This window comes from Furipterus horrens, unplaced genomic scaffold, assembly GCF_987537825.1.
Source record: "Furipterus horrens unplaced genomic scaffold, mFurHor1.1.pri manual_scaffold_2, whole genome shotgun sequence".
NCBI classification, from domain to species: Eukaryota; Metazoa; Chordata; class Mammalia; order Chiroptera; family Furipteridae; genus Furipterus; species Furipterus horrens.
The window spans coordinates 42245328-42255242 of record NW_028327172.1 but is presented as its reverse complement, the minus strand read 5'-3'; the positions used below and the strand labels follow the sequence as shown (position 1 = coordinate 42255242).

The 9915-nt window shown below is 39.1% G+C and overlaps 1 pseudogene; it reads left to right on the top strand.

Annotated features, from left to right (window-relative positions):
• The first annotated feature begins 73 nt into the window (after positions 1–73).
• Positions 74–995, top strand: LOC150018277 (olfactory receptor 56B34-like; annotated as a pseudogene).
• The last annotated feature ends 8920 nt before the right edge of the window (positions 996–9915 follow it).

Here is a 9915-nt window from a genome sequence, read left to right as displayed (position 1 = left end):
CTGAGCAAATCAAAGCCTATTTTTGTTTCCCCTTAATTTTCAGGTAGATGATGAGAAGAAAACATCCCATGCAATGGATACCACCCTGGATATAATCAATAGTTTAAGGTTTCAAGTGGCTGAGTTCATCCCAATGGGGCTCCCAGGCATTCATGAGTGGAAGCACTGGTTTATCTGCCCCTGGTTCTGATCTACCTCTCAACTCTGGAGCCAACCTTCTCATCTTAATCACCATTCAATAGGATTTGTCCCCACACCAGCCCATGTACTGTTTCCTTGGTATCCTGGCTGTGGTGGGCATTAGCCTGGCCACCACCATCAGGCCCAAGATCCTGGCCATCTTCTGGCTTGATGCCAAAGTCATCAGCCTCCCATAGTGTTTTGTTCAGTTTTATGCTATCAACTCTTTTATGTGCATGGAGTCAAGCATTTTTCTCTGCATGACTGTGGATAGATATGTAGCTATTTACTATCCCCTTCAGTACCCTCCCATAGTCACTGAGACTTTTGTGATCAAAGTCACAATGTCTATGATACTCAGAAGTGTTCTGTTGACTGTTCCACTGTCTCTACTGGCTTCCCAACAATACTCTGCTCCAGAAATGAGATTGACCATTGCCTGTGCTCTAACCTGGGTTTTACCAGTTGGCCTTGGCCTGGGTTATTATTGGGAGTGACATGAGTTTGGTCTTTACTTCCTATGCTTTGATTATTCACTCAGTGATGAGGCTGGACTCTGCTAAAGAAATATCTAAGGCCCTGAACACCTGCAGCTCCCATCTTATCCTCATTCTCTTTTTCTACACAGCCCTTGTTGCAGTATCTGTCACCCACTGGCTAGAAGAAGTTTTCCCTTTATCTCTGTTCTCCTCAATGTGCTGCACAGTGTCATTCCCCCAGCCTTGAACCATATGATGTATGCCCTTAGGATCTAGGAGCTGAGAGTGGGCTTCCAGAGGCTGCTGGGTTTGGATGAGAATGTATCCAGGAAGTGAGCCAACTTTAAATGATAGAATTTTATAATTTGTATTATAGAAAAAGCACAGGGTTTGGAGCACAATGGTCCAGGGCAGTGACTCACATGGCTATAAACAACCATGACCCATTAGGCATGGCAAACAAACTTCGACCATAAATCAAGTTATTAGCACACCCCACATCTCCCTTACCACAGATTGCATCAAACAAATCCAACAGCATCCCAAGAGTGCCTACCAAAAAGAAATCAACCAACCAATGACCAAGATGGCTTGATCTAAGACTGGTTTCTTGCTGACTATAGGTCCCTGGGCTCTTTTACTTATACAATTGGCTTCAGAAAACTTGTAATTGTAAATTCTTTCTCTGCCCCTTTGTGGTGCATATGAATTACCTTCTAACCTTTTGCAAGTTGCACAACCCAAGAAATGTTTTTCTCACGGACCTGGGAACTATCTCCTGAAATGCAAACATTGAAGGAGATACCCCATCTCTCAGTCTCTGTGGAGAGTAGGAACCTAACTTCCTTGAGCGCCAATTACCAAACACAGATGGCCTCATCGCAGAAAAAAACATGTGCAATCTCAGGAATAACTCAATGCGCTTGACACATCTCATTGATCAGCCTCCCATTAAAGTCCTTCAGTACTTTTCCACTAGCTCACCCCAGGGCTTAAACCCATTGCACCTGACACCTTACCTCAGCCCAGGCCAGACTTTTATTTTAGCAAACTTGGGTATCAAGACTTGGTCTGTGTTCTCTTCCCCATTTCTGGCAATGATGTCAGAATAAAATCAACTTCCATTTGCTCATCCTGTTTAATGCAGTTTTTCATTAACACTATATACAACCATCTATGTGAGCAAAACCAACACACAAGTGGCACTAAAGTTAATATGCACAACTCACACCCAAATAGATAGAATAAATTCTAAAAGTTCTTCTCAAGGTAACCTTCTCTATGCCAACTCTCTACTTCAGGATTTCAAAGTCACTCATTCTTTCAGGTCTAGAGATGATGACAAGTACTATTATTAGCCCTAGGTAACTGCGTTATCACTTTAGATCTTTTACTGATCACATCCTTATAAATAGGCCCTTTGTAAATATTTTCTTCTCAGATTACTATAATTTGAGAAATAACCAGTGTTGGCAAGGATGTAGAGAAAGGGAACTCTTGTTCACTTTTGGTGGGAATGTAACTTGATGCAGCCACTATGAAAAACAGTATGAAGGTTCCTAAAAAATTAAAAATAGAACTACCATATGACTAAGAGATTCCACTTCTGGGTATTTATCCAAAGAAAATAAAACACTAATTTAAAGAGATATAGGCACCTCCATGTTCACTGCAGTATTATTTATAATGGCCAAGAAATGAAAACAACCTAAGTGTCCATCAATAGAAAAACAGAAAAAGAAAATGTGAGACATATATATATACATATATATATATATATATATATATATATATATATATATATATATATATATAAATTGGCTCAGTGGATTGAGCGTCGGCCTGCGAGCTAAGTGTCGCTGGTTCGATCTTCCAGTCAGGGCACATCAGAGAAGGAAAACTCTGACTCCAAAAAACCTCCGCTGCCTTGCGGCATACCTCTTCAGGGGAAAGGCTAAGGGAGTAAACCCCGACAGAAAATCCGGAGCCGGTGTCCCTAAGGTGGTTTGACGTTGTAGTCAACACCGGCAACTCCTGCGGCGCACCTGAAGCCAAGCTGTATTGACTCCGTCTTTCCCTTGGACCCTTCAGCTGCGAAGAGAGGGGGGGTCTGCTGCATGGGCAACAGCAGACCCTCCATATCACCCTGCCCAGGCTCTGTAGCTTCAGCTTCACTGGAGAGGACACTCCAGCGTCATCGCAAGATGTCGATTCAACACGGGAGGAGACAGATACCGTGTCACTCCCGAGTCGGACTGCACAGCCATTCTCGGCGGTGCAGATAGACTCTTAAGAAGCTACACCATCGTCTCTCGAGGCGGACGGCTGCCGACGAGTAAGAAATTAATCTGTGAGATTAATTTTTGCTGTCTAATCCAAGTATACGTCATGAGTCTTGGTTAATATTTCTTTGATACTCAGAAAAATTATAAGTAAATATCATTAAATGATTTAAAAACAGAGATTAGATTAAAATAATAATAACCCAACTATATGCTGTTTACAGGAAGTTCACTTCAAATTAAATGACATAAGTAGGTTGAAAATAAAAGGGTGGTAAAAATATATCATGCAAACATTCATGAAAAAAGCAGGAATAGCTACATTAATATCAGCTAAAGTAGACTTCAAAGCAAACAAAACTACTAGTAACAAAAAGACATTATATACTGATAAGAGGATGAATGCACCAGGAACATATAATGATCCTAAGCATGTATACCCCAAACAACAGTCTCAAAACACATGGAGCAAAAACTGAAAGAACTGAAAGGAAAAATAGACAAATCACAACTATAGTTTAGTTCAAGAGCCTTTTCAGTGTTTGAGTTCTAGCTAAGTAACTGATAGAACTACTAGACAGAATATCAGCAAGGATATAGAAGCACTGACCAACACCATCAACCAACAGGATCTGGTTAACATATAGAAGACTTTACCCAACAGTAGAATATACATCTTTTTCCCAAGCACATATGGACAATTACAAAGATAGACCTTATCCTGGATCATAAAATAAACAGCAGCAAAAAAAAATTTTAAGGTTGTATTTATTTATTTATTTTCTTCAGAGAGAGGGGAAGGGAGAGAAACATCATGTTTGAAAGAAACATCTATCAGTTGCCTCTCGCTTGCCCCCAATTTAGGCATATGCCCTGACTGGGAATTGAACCAGCGGCCTTTCAGTTTGCAAGATGACACTCAACCCACTCAGCTGCACTAGTCAGGGCCAAAAAATATTTTTTAAAGCATTAGTCTAATATATATAATTTTAGATATATATACAATTATACACATATAGTTTGGACAAATGCTTGAAAAAACAAAGTACACAGTTTGGTCTTTTTTCTATGTAGCTGACATACAGTAAAAACAGAAATATGGATACCAAAATGTTAAGAATGGGTAGCTCTCTAATTAAGAGGTGATATCAGGAGTGCTGTTTACTTTTCCCTTTTGCTTATTTCTGCGGTCTAATTTTTTCTACAGGAGTATATAACTTGTATTACAAAAATTCTGAAGTTTATGTTTTAGAATCATAAATACATTCAACTGAATTTTATTGTTAATCCAGGCTATTCTTTTAAAGTTCTCTTTTAATGTGTGTGGTGAACAACTTAAGTCAAAGTATGATAGCATAGTTATATTAACTACTGAGTTGTTCACATTATTTGAGTTACTTTCATTACTTTTATACTACTATGCTATCAGAATGGACATTTTTCCAACTTAATATTGTTATTTATTATAGAAACTAGAAAATATTCCCTAGGTCACAAACATGAAAAGTATTAAAGATAAAAGTTTAAAAACACATATTTTGGAGAAGCCGACTTAATTTTTTAATGAAAATAAAACTTGTCACAATGCCATTAACATTTTACTTTAAGCACTATGTAACAGCAAGATTATCATGTTTGAATGTTAAAAAAAAAAAACATTCTTACATCATTGGAATTTATTGGTTTACACAGGAAAAAGTGGGGAAGATAAAACACTGTAAGTAATGGTTGTGACTTTTTTATTGGGATTATGGTGGTCCTATTTTCATTTTATTTAATTTTTCTATATTTCTAAGCATTCCCTTAAAAACTTAAAATATACATTTCTAAGATAATATAAAAAATTATTTAAATGTGTGATGTTTAATTTTATATATCAGTGTGACTGTGCTAAGGGATGCCCAGATAGCTGCTAAAAACATTATTTCTGGGTGCGTCTGTGAGAATATTTCCTAAAGGGGTTAAAATTTGAATCAGTAGACTGACTTAAAAAAGATTTCCCAGAACCGGTCACCGCGCCCGCCGCGTCACAGGACGCGGGCGGGGATTTAAAAACAGGCGGCAGACGTTTTGGCTAGGAGAACGCCACGCGGCTTTGAAAGGAAAGGGAGAACTCCGTGCGGCTTACAAGGGGGCTGGGAACTCGACGCGGTTCTGCATGAAGAGCTGGAGGGCACCACCACACAGGCAAAGCCTCCCTGGTCAGGATCGAACGAGTGGGAGCCGCCGGTAAAGCTGAACTACGCCTGGGAAGTAGGAAGACTGGATCCTCGACTTTCCTAAAACTAGCCTGGTTTGGTAGGGGGAGGCAGAGAACTATGTGTTTGCGGGTGTTTTAAAGAAAATCAGACCGAACGGCAGAAAACCGCCAATAACCTAAATCTATATAACTATTAAATAAACGATTCTTTTCTTTTCACTAAAAAAAAAAAAAAGATTTCCCTCAGCAATATACATAGGCCTCATCCAATCCAGTTAAAGGCATGAATAGAACAAAAAGGCAGAGGAAGGGCAAATTTACTCTCTTTCTGAGTTAAGACATCCATCTTCACCTACCTTCAGACATCAGCACTCTTAGTTCTCAGGCTTTCAGGCTTATGTCAGAACTTATGGCATCAACCCCTGGGTTCTCAGGCCTTTGGACTCAGACTGAATTACACCACTATCTTTCTTGGCTCTCCACAGATCATGGGACTTCTCTACCTCCGTAACCATGTGAGTCAATTTCTATAATAAATTTCATCATAATGGATGATAGAGATGATACATAGATAATAGATAATAGGTTAGATAGATGATAGATAGATATTTTCAATAAATAATGTTGGGAAAATGATATTTACATGGAAAAGAATAAATTTAGACCATTATCTTACATAATACACAAAATCAACTCAAACTAGATTAAAGATTTAAACATAAGACCTGAAAACACAAGGGAAAAGGTCTTGACATTGATCTTAGCAATAAATTTTTGGGTATGACATCAAAAGCACAGGTAACACATGCAAAAATTAACAAGTTGGATTATATCAAACTAAAAGACTTCTGCACAAAAAGGACAATCAACGTAATGAAAAGGTGAAAATATTTGCAAACCATGTATCTGACAAAGGGTTTATATAAAAATATATAAGGAACTCATACAACTCAATAACAATAAAAGAATCAACTTAATTGAAAATGACATGAATAGACATTTTTCCAGTGAAGACATACAAACAACTGACAGGTATTCGAAAAGATGTTCAACATCACTAACCATTAGAGAAGTGCAAATCAAAACCACAATGAGACATCACCCCATACCTGTTAAGATGGTTATTATTTTAAAAACAAAAGATAGCAAATGTTGGCAATTATGTGAAAAAAGGGAACACTGGTACACTGTTGGTAGGAATGTAAATTGGTACAGCCATTATGAAAACTTTATGGAAGTTCCCCATAAAGTTAAAATTAGAACTACCACATGATCTAGCAATCCCACTTCTGGATATTGATCCAGAGAAATTGAAATTAGTATCTCAAAGCGATATCTACATTCCCATATTTGTTATTCACAATACACAAGATGTGGAAACATTCTAAATGTTCATCAATAGATGAAAGGACAAAGAAAATGTGGTATATACATACAAGGGAATATTATTGAGCCTTACAAAGGAAGAAAATACTTCCATTTGCAACACGGATGGTTATTATGCTAAGTGAAATAAGCAAACACAGAAAGACAAGCACTGCATGATCTCACTTATATGTGGAATCTAAAATAATCAAATTCATCCCTGACTGGCGTGGCTCGTTGGTTGGGCTTTGTCGTGTAAAGCAAAAGGTCAGCAATTCAATTCCCAGTCAGGGCACATGCCTGGGTTGCAGACCAGTCCCCATTTGGAGCACATACAAGAGGCAACTGATCAATATTACTGTCTCACACCAATATTTCTCTCCCTTTCTTTCTCCCTCCCTTCCCCTCTTCTCTAAAAATAAGTAAATAAAATACTTTAAAAATAAATAACCAAACCCATAGTGGTTGCCAATGGCAGAGGGAGAGATGAATGGGGAGGAAACAGTCGAAGGACACAAAGTTTCAGTTATGCAAAATAAATAATTCTGGAGATCTGCTATTCAGTGTAGTGCCTATTGCTACTGTCTTGTATATTTAAAATTTGCTAAGAGTATCAATCTTCTGTTAAATGTTTTTATCCCTAAAAAACAATAATAACAATAATATTAATAATAAAGAGGATAAGAGGAATCTTGGGGAAGAGATTGATATGTTTATGACCTCAATCGTGGTGATGATTTCATGAGTATATACTTATACCCAAACTCATTGAGTTGTATACATTAAACACACTTTTTGTTGTGTCAGTCACACCTCAATAAAGTAGTAATAAAAATACAATATAATTTACAATAACATCCAAATAATGAAATACTTATATATACTTAAAACAGGCATATAATCTATATGCTGAATATTACAAATGCTAGTAAAAAAATCAAAGAAGACCTAAACAAATGGAGAGATGTACTGTGTTCATGGATTGAAAAACGAAACACATTAAAGATAACATTTCTCCCCAAATTGATCTATAAATTTAAAGTAATCCTATCAAAATCCCAACAAGAGTACGTATGGTCAAAGATGGAGTCAGTACAAAGAACTCACCTGGATGCAGAAGAGGAAAAGAGTAAGAGTAGACAACATTATAAAGAGTTCATAAAAACTAGATTTAACCTAATTCAGACCCCCACCAGAACCTGATTTCTACTAGGTCCCATTATAATAGAGAGGGAGAATAGTTTCTCTCCCAATTCTACTCCTCAGTGCCAGAACATCCACTATCCTAGTGATTATGGACTCCCAATGCCCCAGAGCACTAGGAACATTAAGGACATTCGGGGAAGCCTCAGATGGAGGGGAAGTGAAGCTAGAAGACCTAGACAGAAAGGAGCGGTGGGTTTCATGACTTCTTCCACATCTCCATAGGATAGTATCACCTGATCTTACCTTGGGATTATAGAGTTCATGTGCCCCTCCAGAAACTGAGGGTAGATGAAGCCTGGATTACTGGTGCTACTGGTCACAAGTGGGTCTCATACTGACCTGAGAACCGTGACCTGGCAATTGAGAGTTTACCTGAGGATGTTTCTAGAAGAGAATTCAGTGTCAGGTGGCACCACTAGGACCCAAGATTTGCTGATCTGTGATCTATTGTGTAAACGGATAATCTGCTCTTACATGTTGTTGTTCACTGGTCATTGTAAGCAGAAAACCATAGACCCACATGAACACAAGTTGGCATCTTGGAACCCTATTCTATGGCAGGTCTTGTTTGTAACTGCATTAGTCAAAGCAGTGAGAAAATCAAGGTCAGTTCCCAGACAGAGCCCTCTCCTATCCTATTTCCCATTCTAGTCCAGGAGCAACAGAGAGGTCCAGTGAGCCCTTCCTCCTTCTCGCACTCCACCTCCACTCCCCACAAAGGGATGGTACCCACCTCTGGGGAGCAGGCTCTGCATAAAGCCCCCAAAGGTCACAGGTGTATTGTCAGATAATCTCTTCTAATGGCCAATGTCACAGGGAAAGACAAGGTAACCCCCAATATGTGTTCAGAAACCTCCTATAACATTGGACTGGGGGCTGGGAGACCAACAGAAGAACTTCCTTAGAAACAAAGTCAATGATATCCCCCAGTACATCCTGAGTTATTAGAGTGGGAAACACAGAACACAACAGATTTGCAGGAACTTAATTCAGTTTTGTTGTGCTTCAACGTATCTGTGATTTATCTTATGGACAACCTTTGTACAAACAGTGCCCATACGTCAGCCAAAATCTTTTTAGTGTTCTCTTCAAGTCGTTTGAATGTATGGCATTTGAGGGCACTTTTTCACAAACCTCTCCTTCATGGCTCTCAACTTACTGCTCTCACCTCCCAGGAGTTCCTGTCCTCCTTCAATGGATGAGAGCTCACCATCTACTGACAAATAATTGCAACTCTTTCTAAATCTCCCCATTCAGCAATCCTAGAACCACCTGCCAATCTGTTTCCTGTACTCCTCCTAGAAAACTCATGTGCTAAATCTCCCTGGAGATGTTTGATGTAGTGGCTAGGTGCAGGGATATTAGAGCCAGGCTGAGCTATTTTCCTACCTGCTAATTACTTGCTGTGTGACCTTGAATGCATTACTTCATTTCTTTGTGCCTTAGTTCTTTGTGCAAAGATGGGGGAAATATTGTAACTACTGCAAATGTGTGTTGTGAGAATAGGAGTTGGAGCACTGCCTGCACATAGGACACTCCAGAGGACTGTAAGCATTATTGTCATTCAGAGGAAACTTCCCTAACTCCCCCAGGAAGGGGGAGAGGCTTTCTCGGCACTCCCACCATATCTGGTACTGGCCTGAGTTCTCTGACAACTGTGGTGATCACTGTGTCCTCTAGACTATGAACTCCTGGAGGGCAACAGGGTCTTGTTATTGCCATTGGATGCTCACAACATGGGACAGGGACAGGCACAAAAGAGATTCAATCAGTCCTGCCGTAAGACTGGTTTTGAAGTGCAGGTTTGTTCCAACCAATTGATGTATTAGAGAACTGAGCATAATGTAAACTTATTTGCTTATGTGTGCATCCATCTGTGAGAAACGAGGTGAACGTGGAAAACTGCACCCACCTGAACCTAACTGCATAGGAAAATGCAACAAGCACACATGCCCACGTGCATTCATCAACTGCCTCAGTTTACCACTTGTGTTATGAACCACACCCATCCACATCTGGTGTTACAGCATTCCACTTGTTTCAAATTAGTCTCTCTACCTCTTCACAGTAATTCACAAGCTACTTCCAACACTCACTTCCACAGGGAAAACTCCAGGTCTTTCTCAAGGTGAAGTGTCATATTTATTGGTACATTTATGTACCTTCTAATCAATTAACATGTGCTACCATTTTTATTAGGTTC